Source organism: Eleutherodactylus coqui, chromosome 3 (genome assembly GCF_035609145.1).
Source record: "Eleutherodactylus coqui strain aEleCoq1 chromosome 3, aEleCoq1.hap1, whole genome shotgun sequence".
NCBI lineage: Eukaryota > Metazoa > Chordata > Amphibia > Anura > Eleutherodactylidae > Eleutherodactylus > Eleutherodactylus coqui.
Window position 1 is genome coordinate 145,062,050 of NC_089839.1, and position 14,888 is coordinate 145,076,937.

The window sequence follows — 14,888 nt, forward strand, 5'->3', positions numbered from 1 at the left end:
GTTGCACAGTGTTATCGCTTGGTGTAAAATGCTCTTACAGTGGTTCTCCAAGGTAGCCAATTTGCAAAGTAAACCAGCTCCTAGTGTAAAAACAACAAACCAGCTGACACACATTACTCCCTTCTCCCAGCTCCCGCTGTGTTCAACGCCACCGTTCCGGGTCTCCCCTATGTTGTGATGTTTACATCCAGCTGCAGCCTGTAACAGAATGTAGCAGGCTGCTGTAGTCAATGGCAAGGGCGTAACTATAAGGGATGCAAGGGATGCGGTTGCATATGGGCCCAGGACCCTTAGGAGGCCTATAAGGCTTCTCTTCTACATATAGGGAGCCCAGTACTGTTACATATTTTGCATTATAGCCCAGAAGCTTCAAGTTAAACCTCTGGCCAATGGCAGAGCTGGCGATCAAATGCTGACCTCTGTCATTGGCTGCAGCAGGATGTAAACATTATGACAGAGGGCAGACCCGAAACGGTGGCGATGGACACAGCGGGAGAAGGGAGTAATGAGTGGCAGCTTGCTTGCTGTTTTACACAAGGGGAGTTTACTTGCAAATTTACTAACTGGGACAACTCCTTTATCTTCTCTGTCTGCCAAATAAAAATGGCAGAGACAAATAGTTAAAAGAAGGCAATATGGCAATACTTTACTATACTACAAGGGTGCATTATAGCTTTATATTACTAACAGGGGACTGTATGGCTACAAAGGGTCTGTACGGAGATATATATATATATATATATATATATATATATATATATATCCGTACAGACCCTTTGTAGCCATACAGTGTATGTAGCCTTTGTAGCCTACATGGGGCAATATGGCTGTATTATGTATTACTACATGGAGACAGAACACCTATATATTACTATAGGGGACATCATGGCTGTATATTACTACAAAGGGACATTATGGCTATACTGTATATTACTACTGGGGAACAGCATGGCTATATTTTACTACAGGGGAACAGTATGGCTATGACTACAGAGCGACATTATTGCTACCGGGGTATATTATAGCAATATTTTATTACATGGGGCAGTATGGTTATATATTCCTCTGGAGGAATAGTATGGCTTTCTGCTCAGGCTGGTAGCTTGAAAGAGCATGTTGGATTCGTAAGACACAATTTGCAGAAAGTTAGAGAGAGATTGTCTAAAGCAGAAACATATATTAATGAAATGGAGGGAACAAATGTCCTATGTGATATATACATTAGTAAATGGAAGCAGTTTGTCCGTATTTTGCAATATAGAGCAGATGATCTGAAAAAAAAGACTAAGGAGAAAAAAATTGCAACTGGTGGGGGTTGGAGAAAAAGTGTAAAGATTGGATATGAGAGAATTTATGGAGGGATGGCTGAAATCAGTAATTGGGGAAGATACTTTGTCATCTTTCTTTGCTGGGGAAAGGGCTCATAGAGTTCCTGCTACACCACCTCCTCCCAATGCAACACTGAAAACTGTTTCAATAAAACTCCTGCATTATAAAGATCAGGACACTATCTTAACGAGTAAGAGGAATGAAAGAGTTAACTATGAATGGTCATCGTATAGCTTTCTTTACAGGTTATTCAGTGGACATACAAAAAAAAAACTGATATAGTTTCAAGATGTTAAGAGAAGGTTGTGGGATTTACAGCTACCTTATCCCCTTTAGTGGCACGCCTGGAAAATCTCTGGGGCTTGCTGCACTGACCATGTAGTTAAACCCCAGAAGATTTCCATGGACAGCTCTAGTACTGAAATGTGCAGAGCATTGAGCTGTCATCTGAAATCTTCTGGGGTTTTTACTGCATATTCAGCGCAGCAAGCCCCGGAGATTTTCCTTCCATAATACCAACTGCCAAAGTGTGAGGCATGACATGGTAATAATAAACCTGCCACTGAGGGGGTTAAGGCACTCTCAAACATGCAATTACCACAGTATTTCGAATGCCGTGGTAATTGCGGTACAACGCTCCCATTGCCCTTGTTCATCGAGTGCTGCGGCGATTGGCTGAGCTGTGAAGCTCGAGAACTAATCAGAGCTAGCGCTTCCTGGAGGTGTGGATTTTGTACCTCCAATCCAGGGAGTGAAGACTTCAAACAAGTGCCGGGGACCTGCAGGGAGAAATGCGACAGAGCGGACAGTGCCTGTTAGGTGATATATTGTGTTTTTTTATTCTTTGATGCCGATAGGGCTTAGTTTAGGGACAAACAGTGGGACTTCCTACTGTAAATGCTACATTGCACCACACGAAAGACACGTTTTCATGCGATGCAACAAAAAGGAAGGCTCAATAGGAAAACATGAGCTACAAAACATTGCAAATCGCAGCAAAATTTAGCAACCCATGATTTTTTCTTTCTCACAGTGTAGCAACCTATAAAACATTGTTAATGTGAAGGAACCCATAGGAAAGCATGGGCTTCACATACGTGCAATTTGTAACACTGTAACATCGCTAGAAAATTGTGTGATTTTGTCACCCATGTGAAAGCGGCCTTAATAATTCACTACATAAAGTTATACTTCCACTATCATTGAGAAATGCTATAATTAATTCCTAAACGGTAAAGGAATTATCTCTTTCTCATTCTTACATCCAATATCTTTATTGACCACTGATGGGAAAATTCTGGAGAAGGTACTTGCGAACAGATTATTTGGGTTATGACTTATTTAATACATGAGGATCAGTCCAGCTTTATGCCGAACAAATCAATAACTATAACTTAAGGAGGTTATAATTGAATCTCCCAGCGGACTATTGAGTCATTGGGAGCAGGGCTGTCTTTTCACTTGACACTGTCAATTAGAGATGAGCGAACGTACTCGTTTAGGGCTATTTCGCAATCGAGCATCGCTTTTTTCGAGTAACTGCATACTCGGATGAAAAGATTCGGGGGGCGCCGGGGGGCAGAGGGCGGCATGGTGGAGGGGGGGGGTAGCAGTGGGGAACAGGGGGGAGCTCTCTCTGTCTTTCTTCCCCCCCCTCCCCCCCTCCCCTCTGCAACCCCCGCTCACCCCCGGCGCCCCCGAATCTTTTCGTCCGAGTAGGCAGTTACTCGAAAAAAGCGATGCTCGATTGCGAAATAGCCCTAAACGAGTACGCTCGCTCATCTCTACTGTCAATGCTTTTGAGAGCGTCAAGTGGAATAATTATTTATGGGCTGCTCTTCATAGGGTGGGCTTTGGTGAAGAATTTTTGGCATAAGTTAAACTGCTTTATTCGAAGCCTGGCGCAAACGTGAGAGTAAATTGTCATATTTCTGAACAGATGGTGTTAGATAGGGGAACAAGGCAGGGGTGTCCCCTGTTCCCTCTTGTTTTTGCCTTGGCAAATGAACCCTTGGCTGGTTTAATAAGGCAATTGCCTGATATAGTTGGATTGCAGTATGTGGAAATTGAGGAATGTGTATCATTATGTGCTGTATACAGCATTATTATGTTCTGTATACATTATATGCTGTATACAGCAGATCTGTTGTTGTATACAGGGCATGTATGTAAATCTGTGGGTCCTAATATGTCTATTTTGGATATATTTAGTAAGATGACAGATCTTACTATTAATTGGAGGAAATATATAATTCTTCCCTCAGATCCAATGGACTTTTCATTGGAACATATGCAACTTCCAATGGTAAGGGAATTTAAATATTTGGTAGTTGTGGTATCTTCTAACCACCAAGACCTTATTTCTGCCAATTTGCTTCTATTGATATGAAAGTTTGAGCATGAGGTTTAGAATCACCTCCACTTGTTGATAATTGGCAGGGGAAAAGGTTTTAATGCCACAGCTCCTTTATATGCTTCAAAATGGTTTGAATTCCATCACAATATTTTTAGAGTTCATACAATATGTAGGAGATTATTGTGGATTAAGAAATCCACCAGAATTAACCCCTTAGTGACGGCCCTATCGTAAAACTACGTCCTAGCGGCGCTATCTCCCTCCATACAGCGCGGGCATCAGCTGTTTATTACAGCTGACACCCGCGGGCAATAGCTGTGCTCGGCCGTTCGGACGATCGTGGCTATTAACCCTTTAAATGCCGCTGTCAATTCTGACAGCGGCATTTAAATCCCCCGAACAGCACGCCCCCCCCCCCCCCCCGCGCGGTGAGATCGGGGGAGCCGTGCAGGTGTCATGGCAGCCGGGGGCCTAATGAATGGCCCCAGGGCTGCCTTAGCAGACTGCCTATCAAGCCATCCACACAGGGTGGCTTGAAAGACTGCCTGTAAAAAAGCAGTATGACGTAATGCTATAGCATTACGTCATACTGCAGGAGCGATCAAAGCATCGCATGTTAAAGTCCCCCATGGGGACTTCAAAGTAATGTAAAAAAAATAATCAATAAAGTTTTTTTAATTGTTAAAAAGAAAAGTTATAAAAGTTTAAATCACCCCCCTTTTGCCATATCTATTATTAAAAAATCTAAATCATAAAAAAAAAATATGTATTTGATATTGCCGCGTCCGTAAAAGTCCGATCTATCAAAGTAGTGCATTATTTTTCCTGCACAGTGAATGTCGTCTGAAAAAAAAAAATAAAGAACGCCAGAAATACACTTTTTTAGTTACCCTGTCTCCCAGAAAAAACGCAATAAAAAGCGATCAAAAAGTCGTATGTATTCCAAATTGATACTATCGGAAACTTCAGGACATCCCACAAAAAATGAGTTCTTGCTCAACTACATCAACGAAAAAATAAAAAAGGTATTGCGCGCACAAAATGACCGCAGAAAATAATTGAAAAAAATTAAATATCTTAAAAAAAAAAATAAAAGTACTACAGCAAAAAAAATACTATATAACTTTGGTATCGTAGCAATCATACTGACCCATAGAATAAAAATATCAGGTCGCTTTTGTTGCAGTTTGTGCGCCGTAGAAACAGGACGCACCGAAAGATGGTGGAATGTCGGTTTTTTCCATTTCTCTCCGCTAAGAATTTTTTAAAAGTTTTTCAGTAAATTATATGGTACAATAAATAGTGCCATTGAAAAATACAACTCATCCCGCAAAAAACAAGCCCTCATACAGCGACATCGATGGATAAATTAAGGAGCTACGATTTTTTAAAAGGAAGTAGGAAAAAACAAAAATGGAAAAAAGCAAAAAAGCTCCGTCACTAAGGGGTTAAATTGGAAACCCTTCAAATAGATAAATGGTCTGGCAATTCCAAATGTTTGGATATATTTTTTGGTATCTTATTGCACCAGCTGAAAGGGTGGGGAGAAAGAAATAATGTGGGGTTGAATGGTAGATTAGTTTCTAAAATGACAGGTTGAGGTTCCCATATAACGAGAGAGGGATAAATGGAGGAAAAAAGGGATTGTGTCCTACAATTACTTTAATGATTAAATTATGGAATAAATTTAAGCAGATTTTGCAACTAGATGGATATACACAATATACCCCCCCCCCCCCCCCCCCCCATCTGGAGGAACCCTGAATTACCAGAGTTTAAGGTCAAAGGGGTTTTCACCATGGGAGAAGAGAGGTGTAATCTTTTTGGAACAGGTACATTCTGTTTTTTTAATAGCTGTAAACAATTTAGAGAGCTCTGTAATAATCCCCATAGCTACTTTTTCCAGTTCCTTTAACTACGACATGCGTTTGCTGCTCAGGCCGGTCAGTATCTGTGCTTATGGTCCAACACCCTTTGATGAATGTTCTTGGGTGCTCTGGAACCACAAAGGGTCCAATATCTAATTTATATAGACATATATTTTCTAATTATTTACAATTCTGAATAAATGTATTATTAGAGCGCTGCCTTGTTACAGTCCTGGGTACAATAGATGATGGGAGAGATCTCTGTACTGCCCCCTGATAGATTTATACATAGTTATTAGGCCGCCCTCTTGTTACAATCCTGGGTATAAATAGATGATGGGAGAGATTTCTGTACTGAACCCTAATATATCTATACATTGTTATTAGAGCGCCCCCTTGTTACAGTCCTGGGTATAAATAGATGATTGGAGAGGCTTCTGTATTGTCCGTCCCCTGACTCACACATCCACTGGTCCCAACAACTCCTAACAGTCTGGTTAGAACAGCCCAGGTGGGGGACAATTCATCGATATGACCATCCAGCTTCTCACATCCCAATAATGCCCCCTCTCAGACTCTGGTAACGAGGTGAAATCTCTTCTCTGCGTCGTAGAGGCGTCTAGTGGTCAACAAGCTCTACACAAGAGGTCACTACACACAAATAGTCTCTGAGGTGGGAATCACTTTTATGGCCTCAGGTGACAAGACCGTTCATCTAATCACACCACAACTCTCATCATTAGCATATCTGCCTGAGATGGAACTGCATGCCAAGTCTTGCAGCAAAATGACAACTTCTTCTAGGGATGCGATTTATTTTGACAAAGAGTGTATGTATATTTATGTGTCTGTGTTTGTGTGTAACAGTTTGGTATGTATGTACTGTATGTATAAAACATACCAATGCTGTTTGGATGTATGTGTTAAAATGTGGCTATATTTTTGTAAATATATATGCACATTTATATGCACATGCTGTGTCATGTGCGTGTTAGGACTAGTTCACATCTGCGCTCTACAATAGTCCTCCATGTTTACTTTATGCATATTGTGATTGAATCATTACATATACAAGGACTGACTACTTCTATTATTTTGTATGCCAATGTATTGGCTTGTTTACAGGTATTATTGGCAGATTGTGTGAGCCTGTTTATATGGACACTGTATACTATGTTGTTTTTAATATTATTTTAGTAATCTTGATTTCTAATGAATTCCATGTCTTATGCTTCTGCGTCTTATGTGTTGGACTTAGTGGTTTGGTGTAGCTTATACAGTATATATACATACAGGCTTCATTTGTGATCAGGGTTGTTTCCCCTTATTGTGTTAAAAGCTCAGGCAAGATGTCATCTACTATATTCATTGGAGACAATGGAATAAAAAAAAACTGCAATCATAAAATAGAAGCAGACAACAAAATGGAATATGTTTCACTATCTTGCTTTAATTAGTAAATATAATACATTCCCTTTAAATCACACATATCAAACACAAGGCCCACAGGCCAAATCCGGCCCACTGCCTTATTTCATGTGGCCCACTGGTCATGTAGTAAGCCTTAAAGGGGTTGTCCCGCGGCAGCAAGTGGGTCTATACACTTCTGTATGGCCATAATAATGCACTTTGTAATGTACATTGTGCATTAATTATGAGCCATGCAGAAGTTATAAAAAGTTTTATACTTACCTGTTCCGTTGCTGGCGTCCTCGTCTCCATGGTGCCGACTAATTTTCGCCCTCCGATGGCCAAATTAGCCGCGCTTGCGCAGTCCGGGTCTTCTGCAGTCTTCTATGGGGCTCCGTGTAGCTCCGTGTAGCTCCGCCCCGTCACGTGCCGATTCCAGCCAATCAGGAGGCTGGAATCGGCAATGGACCGCACAGAAGAGCTGCGGTCCACGGAGGAAGAGGCCATCTTCAGCGGTGAGTAGAGAAGTCACCGGAGCGCGGGGATTCAGGTAAGCGCTCCGGTGAGCTTTCTTTACCTCCCTGCATCGGGGTTGTCTCGCGCCGAACGGGGGGGGGGTTGAAAAAAAAAAAAACCCGTTTCGGCGCGGGACAACCCCTTTAAAGGGATTATCCAGGCATTGCTCCAACGCATTTGTAGTGTAATCTTAAAAACAATCACAGAAAATGGCCGTTACTTACTGACTGAGGAGTGCATATAGATGCATCCTCTCACCATGCAGGTAGCTGACTACCAAATGGAGGAGCCAATAACACCTGTGCCGGACACCGATAAGACAACCACTCACACTGCCTCTTGATAATGAGGGGGGTGGATGCTTGGTGTAAACTCCCACACATAGTGGATGCAGGGTGCCAGACTATTCTGATATATGTAGTTCACCATGCAGACCAGCAACCTATTAATGATGCCATGATAATTCGGCGGGTTGCCCTGCATATCCATCAGTGAACCACATTGGTACTGCCACCCTGGGCTCCCCCTGGAGTCTAATGCCACACTGCATGTGAATGATAGATAATAAATGCAAGGCATTGGTTGGATGTTGGCCAAGATACATGAGCCCACTAACCACTTCACGGTTCCTTGCGTTGTAGTGGGTCCCTATACTATTATAAATGCATCACAGAAGGGAAATATTTAAAAAATTAAAAACAATCACAGAAAATGGCCATTACTTACTGAGTAAGGAGTGCATATAAATGCATCCTCCTCTCACCATGCAGGTAGCTGACTACCAAATGGAGGAGCGAATTACACCTGTGCAAGACACCGATGAGACAACCACTCACACTGCCTCTTGATATAAAGGGGGAGTGGCTGCTTGGCGTATACTCCCACACATAGAGGATACAAAGTGCCAGACCATTCTGATATATGTAGTTCACAATGCAGACCAGCAACCTATTAATGACGACATGATAATTCGGCGGTTGCCCTGCAATTCCATCAGAGTGCCTTTAAGACTCCAGGGGAAGCCCAGGGTGGCAGTACCAATGTGGTTCACTGATGGAAGTGCAAGGCAACCCCCTGAATTATCATGGCATCATTAATAGGTTGCTGGTCTGCATGGTGAACTACATATATCAGAATGGTCTGGCACTTTGTATCCACTATGTGTGGGAGTAGCCACCCCCCTCTGTATCAACAGGCAGTGTGAGTGGCTGTCTCATCGGTGTCCTGCACAGGTGTAATTCGCTCCCTCATTTGGTAGTCAGCTACCTGCATGGTGAGAGGATGCAGCTATATGCACTCCTCACTCAGTAAGTAATGGCCGTTTTCTGTGATTGTGTTTAATTTTTTTTATATTTCCCCTTCTGTGATGCATTTATATTAGTGTAATCTTATGTCTATAGGGAGTGAGGGAAAACCCGGCTTCTCAAGAGCTCTAAAATTTTTCTTTTGTTTTAGTTTCTATGAATAGGAGTTTATCGGTCATCATGATGGCTACGCTGCGTCATTCTGTTGGATCCGAGGTATATTGGAAGATCTAGGTCTTTGCAAGAAAATCTATCTGTCGTTTAAATTGATTGAGTTAAGAATTGGTTTATATAGATATTAACATGACAAAAGCCAAAAATGATGGTTTTGGTTATTTTCTGAAGCTCATTCTTAATCAATAAGTTTAAAATCTCTTTACATTCTTCTAAATGATTTTCTACTTTTAATTGCTTTTTTTAGTAATGTTCACATAGTTTGCAATGTTTGATAATCTGTCAAATCAAAACTGAGTACAGCAAACAATCAAACAAAGCTTTGTAAAGCCAAGTGTATAAAAGGACACTCACTGTGATTCTCTTCAGGATCACAATAAGACACAAGACAGAAAAGATGACTCCTTTATTTGCCAGGATTTCTGCATTGTCTTCACTGGATCCACAGTATCTTACCAGAGATTCTATAATCCTTGCTTGACTACTCTGCCTTAAAGAATCTGATACTTGCTCTCGCCACACCCAATATTATTCATGACTGAGATGAAATATACAATACAGGGATAGTCCTGTGAATCATTAACTCAAAAGAGCTTGAATCTCTGCAAATCCACGCTCACATCATTGTTTCAACTGTTTGTAACGGGAAATGTCACCGTGTGTGTAGTAGAGATATTCACACTAGTTCTGTTCAGACCTTGGAAACCCAAATCTATATTTTTAGCACAATGTATATTTAGTAACTTAGTAACACAGTATGTAAGGCTGGAAAAACCTATGTCCATCCGGTTCAGCCTATTACCTTCAATGTTGATCCAGAGGAAGAAAAAAAAACTATTTTTCCCTTTAAGGGAAAAAAATCGTTCCTAACTACAATCTGGCAATCGGATTACCGGTAATTCCCGGATCACAGACCCTTCGGAAGTAATTAATGATAACAACATATAACATTGTATCGGTCAAATAGCTATATGTAATGGGGATCTGTGATATTGTAGAGTATCCGGTGAAAGTACTATCTGAACCATTCCTAATAAAGCCATGCTTTCTATGCTTCCAATAACTGATGAAGGTGAACAAGCCTGAAACAGCTGTATATAAGTTAAAATACTTTGCTCTGTACTTAAAAGATTGTATCTGTGTCATTCACTAGCAGCTCTGGTACTGTAATAATGAGCCAAGGTATCCCCAGGATATCTCATAACAAGAGTGGCTGGATATTATCTATGTTCATTTTCATGCTGTAGTAATCCCCGCTGATAGTTTCTGCCGTTATTTAAAGTATTCTTCTGGGCAAAAATTCTAATTTCTCTGTACTCCTAAATGCCAATATGAAATCCTTCTCTCCTGGACAGGCTGTAGTAAAGCTTATACTATAACAGGATGTTGAGACTGTAGGTCCTTGAATAGCCTCCTTGCAGATACAGTTACATTGAATGGTAGTTGGTTGGGCGATCAGTTGATCACCCATCAGTTGATGTTGAGACTGTAGGTCCTTGAATAGCCTCCTTGCAGATACAGTTACATTGAATGGTAGTTGGTTGAGCGATCAGTTGATCACCATGGATCTGGCTTCTCTGACCCCCAGCAGTCACTTGTGATCATCGGAGGATATCAATATTAAGACTAATCTTTATTTCTATAGCGCCAACATATTCCACGGCAATTTAGAAGTCTGAGGGTATATGTACAGACAAAGTCAGACATTACATGCAGTATTAGACTAACAAACAATCTGTACAATAGGAGTAAGGGCCCTGCTCGCAAGAGCTTACAATCTATGAGGAAATAGGGGAGACGCAAGCTATAGCAGTGCTTGTTCTGTATAATGGTCCACCATCTTTTTAATAAATAGATAGTAATAATTAGTATACATAAGGCCTCTTTCCCACAAGTGTATATCAGCCCGTCGTTTTCACGGTCGGCCGATATATGCTGTGATCTGATGCATTGGATTCCAATGCATCAGATCACATAGCTGTATTTCTGTGACGTAAAAGCGCCCGGCCAGTCCAATATAGCGCCGGGCGTTTTTACGTCGGGCCCAAAAGATAGTCCTGGAACTATATTTTGGGCCGGAATACGTCAGCCTCTGTATGGGCTCCTATGGGAGCCAATGGCAGCCACCGCAGGTGGGAGGGAGTTTAGCAGCGTGGCTGCTAAACACCCTCCCTCTGCTCTCCTCCACCCGTGCAGGCTCACCTGTCCTCTCCTCCCCGCTGGCTCTTTGCAATGGGAGGTGGTTGGATGGGGCGGAGCTAAGTGCTGACCCAACCCTCCTTCTCCCATTGCTGGCTGTGGACAAGGGGCGCAACGTGGGCAGAGCTAAGCTCCCGCCCTTCCCCCACCCCTTATTCATAGCCATTAATGGGAGGAGGCGGGATGGGTTGCCGCTTAGCTCCGCCCCCAACAGCCCCCTCTCATTGCAAAGAACGAGCCGGGAGGAAAAGAGAGGTGAGCCTGCGATGGGGAGAGAGGGAAAAGGAGCAACGGCATGGTAATCTCGGTGCATATGCGCCAGGACCCATGCCATCTGAACGGGCACACAAACGTTTGATTTATGCACCTGTTCACCAATTTTATCTCTCCCAACATAGCGTATATCGGCCGGCCGCTATGTGTGAATACATCCACAGCATTTAAGTGTAGTATTCATATTCCCCATTAGTAAAGCCCTTAATAATTTTAGCTTGACTTCCTCATCTCTTGTGAGCATACTTCTGAAATAACTGATTTAGGGTCCATTCACCCATAGCAGAAATGCTGCGGATTTCCCGCAGTGGGAAATTCCATAGTAAAATACACAGCATTTCTGCAAAAGACACAATCAAAATCTGCACCATTGGTACAAGAGAAAAAAAGCAGTCAGCAGCACTCAGATCACCCCAGTGCAATCAGCAAAACCAGGGGGGGAAAAATTGCATTTCACCTACGCGCACTACACCAAGCCACCAGCAGGTTGTGGATCATCAACCACTCTTAGTAAAACTAAATATGTACAGGAGAGGTAGCAGCATAACAGGTGCTTCCAAAGTATTTAAGAACAAGAACTTAATTGTTTCATCCTTTTAAAACAGGCAACGTTTCGAGTCGACCTTTTATGGTCTTTCTCAAGCCGATAAGAAAATGAAACAGGGCAAGAGGTCCATGTTCCAGGAACCTCTTGCCCTGTTTCATTTTCTTATCGGCTTGAGAAAGACCGTAAAAGGCCGAAACGTTGCCTGTTTTAAAAGGATGAAACAATAAAGTTCTTGTTCTTAAATACTTTGGAAGCACCTGTTATGCTGCTACCTCTCCTGTACATATTTAGTTGCACCATCGGTACAGATTTGACTAGAAATCAGCTGCCTTTGTGCACCCCTCACCTTCAAATTCTGTCCACCCTTTCTTTATTTGGCGGCCTCTTGTGAGCGCAGTGCTGCTAATCAGGTGATGCTACGTCCGAATTACCTGACCAACATCGCTGCACTATCAAGTAACCACCAGGGGAAGGAAGTGCGAACAGCAGAACTGAGGAGGAGCGCTGTGGCTGCCAAAATCAGCTGCAGAAACAGTGAAGATTTAGTTTTTTGTGGAAATGCTGCAGATTTTGCAATGGAATTTTCTGCTGCAGATATACCATACGTGCCTGATACATGAGGGTCATTCATACCTCTGGGATCCCCATGTTTCAGGAGAGTAGTGTTTAACTCTTATTGCAACTCCCCTGGACCTCCAAGGAAATACCGCTGTGTAAGTGCAGTAATTCCATTAGAGCTCAGGGACCTCTATCACTCCAAAAGATGGGGGTCCCAGAGTATTTGTGGATATGAGATAAATGCTTTGGATGTTAAATCCTTGTCAACCTTTAATTTAATTTAATAATAGTATTAGTATTAGCATGAGATAATGTCTTTTACTATCCTGAAGTTTTTTTTGAGTGCTGAATATTCCAACTCTGATCTTGGTTCAAGCCTTCATAGTGTGTTCTGATCTATATGATTATTTTGTATTAACTCTTTTCGCAGGTTTGACCTTCTGAGATCATCAGATCATACTCTTGTCTCACGACTTGATTCTTAACTAGTTAGCTAGTTTTTGAGCATACTTTACCACCACAAATAAAATATTGTAACACTTTCTACTACAATAGTATGTATTTATGGACACAATCATTAGTAATTTAATACTCATAAAAGTAAGTATGTTTGAAAAACTAGATTGACGGGATGTTCATTACTAGAGATGAGCGAGTGTACTCGCTAAGGCAAATTCTGCAATTCTTTTCCCTGCATAGCATTGCAATGCGGTGCCATGCAGGGAAAGATCGAAAATGTGAATGAACCCATTTTATGCTTGCGTAATGAATAGAGATGAGCGTGCGTACTCGCTAAGGCAAACTACCCGAACGAGTAGTGCCTTATGTAAGTACCTGCCTGCTCGTCTCAAAAGATTCGGGTGCCGGAGGGGGGCGGGGAGCGGCAGGGGAGAGCGGGGAGGAACAGAGGGAGATCTCTCTCTGTCTCTCTTCCCCCCCCCCCCCCCCCCCCCCCCGCTACCCTCTGCTCACTCCCGCAACTCACCGCTCTCCCCCGCCGGCACCCGAATCTTTGGAGACGATCGGGCAGGTACTCGCATAAGGCACTACTCGTTCGGGTAGTTTGCCTTAGCGAGTACGCACGCTCATCTCTATTCATTACGCAAGCATAAAATGGGTTCATTCACATTTTTGATCTTTCCCTGCATGGCACCGCATTGCAATGCTATGCAGGGAAAAGAATTGCAGAATGTCCTTTCTTTTTGCGATATCATCCATTGTTTTCAATGGGGGCCGCGGCTGTGCTGGCCCCATTGAAAATAAAGGGAGGACATCATATTTTATCATGTCACAAATTTAAAGGGGTTGTCCCGCGGCAGCAAGTGGGTCTATACACTTCTGTATGGCCATATTAATGCACTTTGTAATGTACATTGTGCATTAATTATGAGCCATACAGAAGTTATAAAAAGTTTTTCACTTACCTGCTCCGTTGCTAGCGTCCTCGTTTCCATGGAGCCGACTAATTTTCGCCGTCTAATGGCCAAATTAGCCGCGCTTGCGCAGTCCCGGTCTTCTTCTTTTTTCAATGGGGCTGCTCGTGCTGGATGCCGGCTCCGTGTAGCTCCGCCCCGTCACGTGCCGATTCCAGCCAATCAGGAGGCTGGAATCGGCAATGGACCGCACAGAAGCCCTGCGGTCCACCAAGTGAGAAGATCCCATCTTCATCAGGTAAGTAAGAAGTCACCGGAGCGCGGGGATTCAGGTAAGCGCTGTGCGTTTTTTTTTTTTAAGTCCCTGCATCGGGGTTGTCTCGCGCCGAACGGGGGGGGGGGGTTGGGAAAAAAAAAACCCGTTTCGGCGCGGGACAACCCCTTTAATAACACCAAAATCAGCCACCAAAGGTCATGCAAAGGGGTCAGAGTGTGGTGCAAGAAAAAGCTTGTAGGCTTTTTAATATTAGATGCTCCGAAATATTTTCTCATTACATGTATATCTACATTTAGAACGACTTTTACCATTGCAGATTGTCATCACTCTGTTTAATTCCTCTTTTGTAGAATAAGAGAACTGACATCATCTTTGGGTGCCATTAAATTTCTGGGTTGTGTCCAAAGGTATTACAGCTGTTGTTGGGTTCCAATTTAGGACACTGTATTAATTACTCTATTACCTAGGTTCATATGCAGGCAGACTTACTATATCTGTCCTGTTCTAATCAATAAGAACATCAGCTTCCACTGATCGGTTGGCCGTACACATGAGATAAAGGTATTGTACAGTAGATCAATAGGCCAATTTCAGCAGGGTTGACCAATGATTTAATAATTCTAGGGTTCTCCAACTGTCTCCTAATGGCAGATGGAAGGGTATCTTCTCTGTGGGATGTAAGCCGCTGTCAGACAGCTTTAACA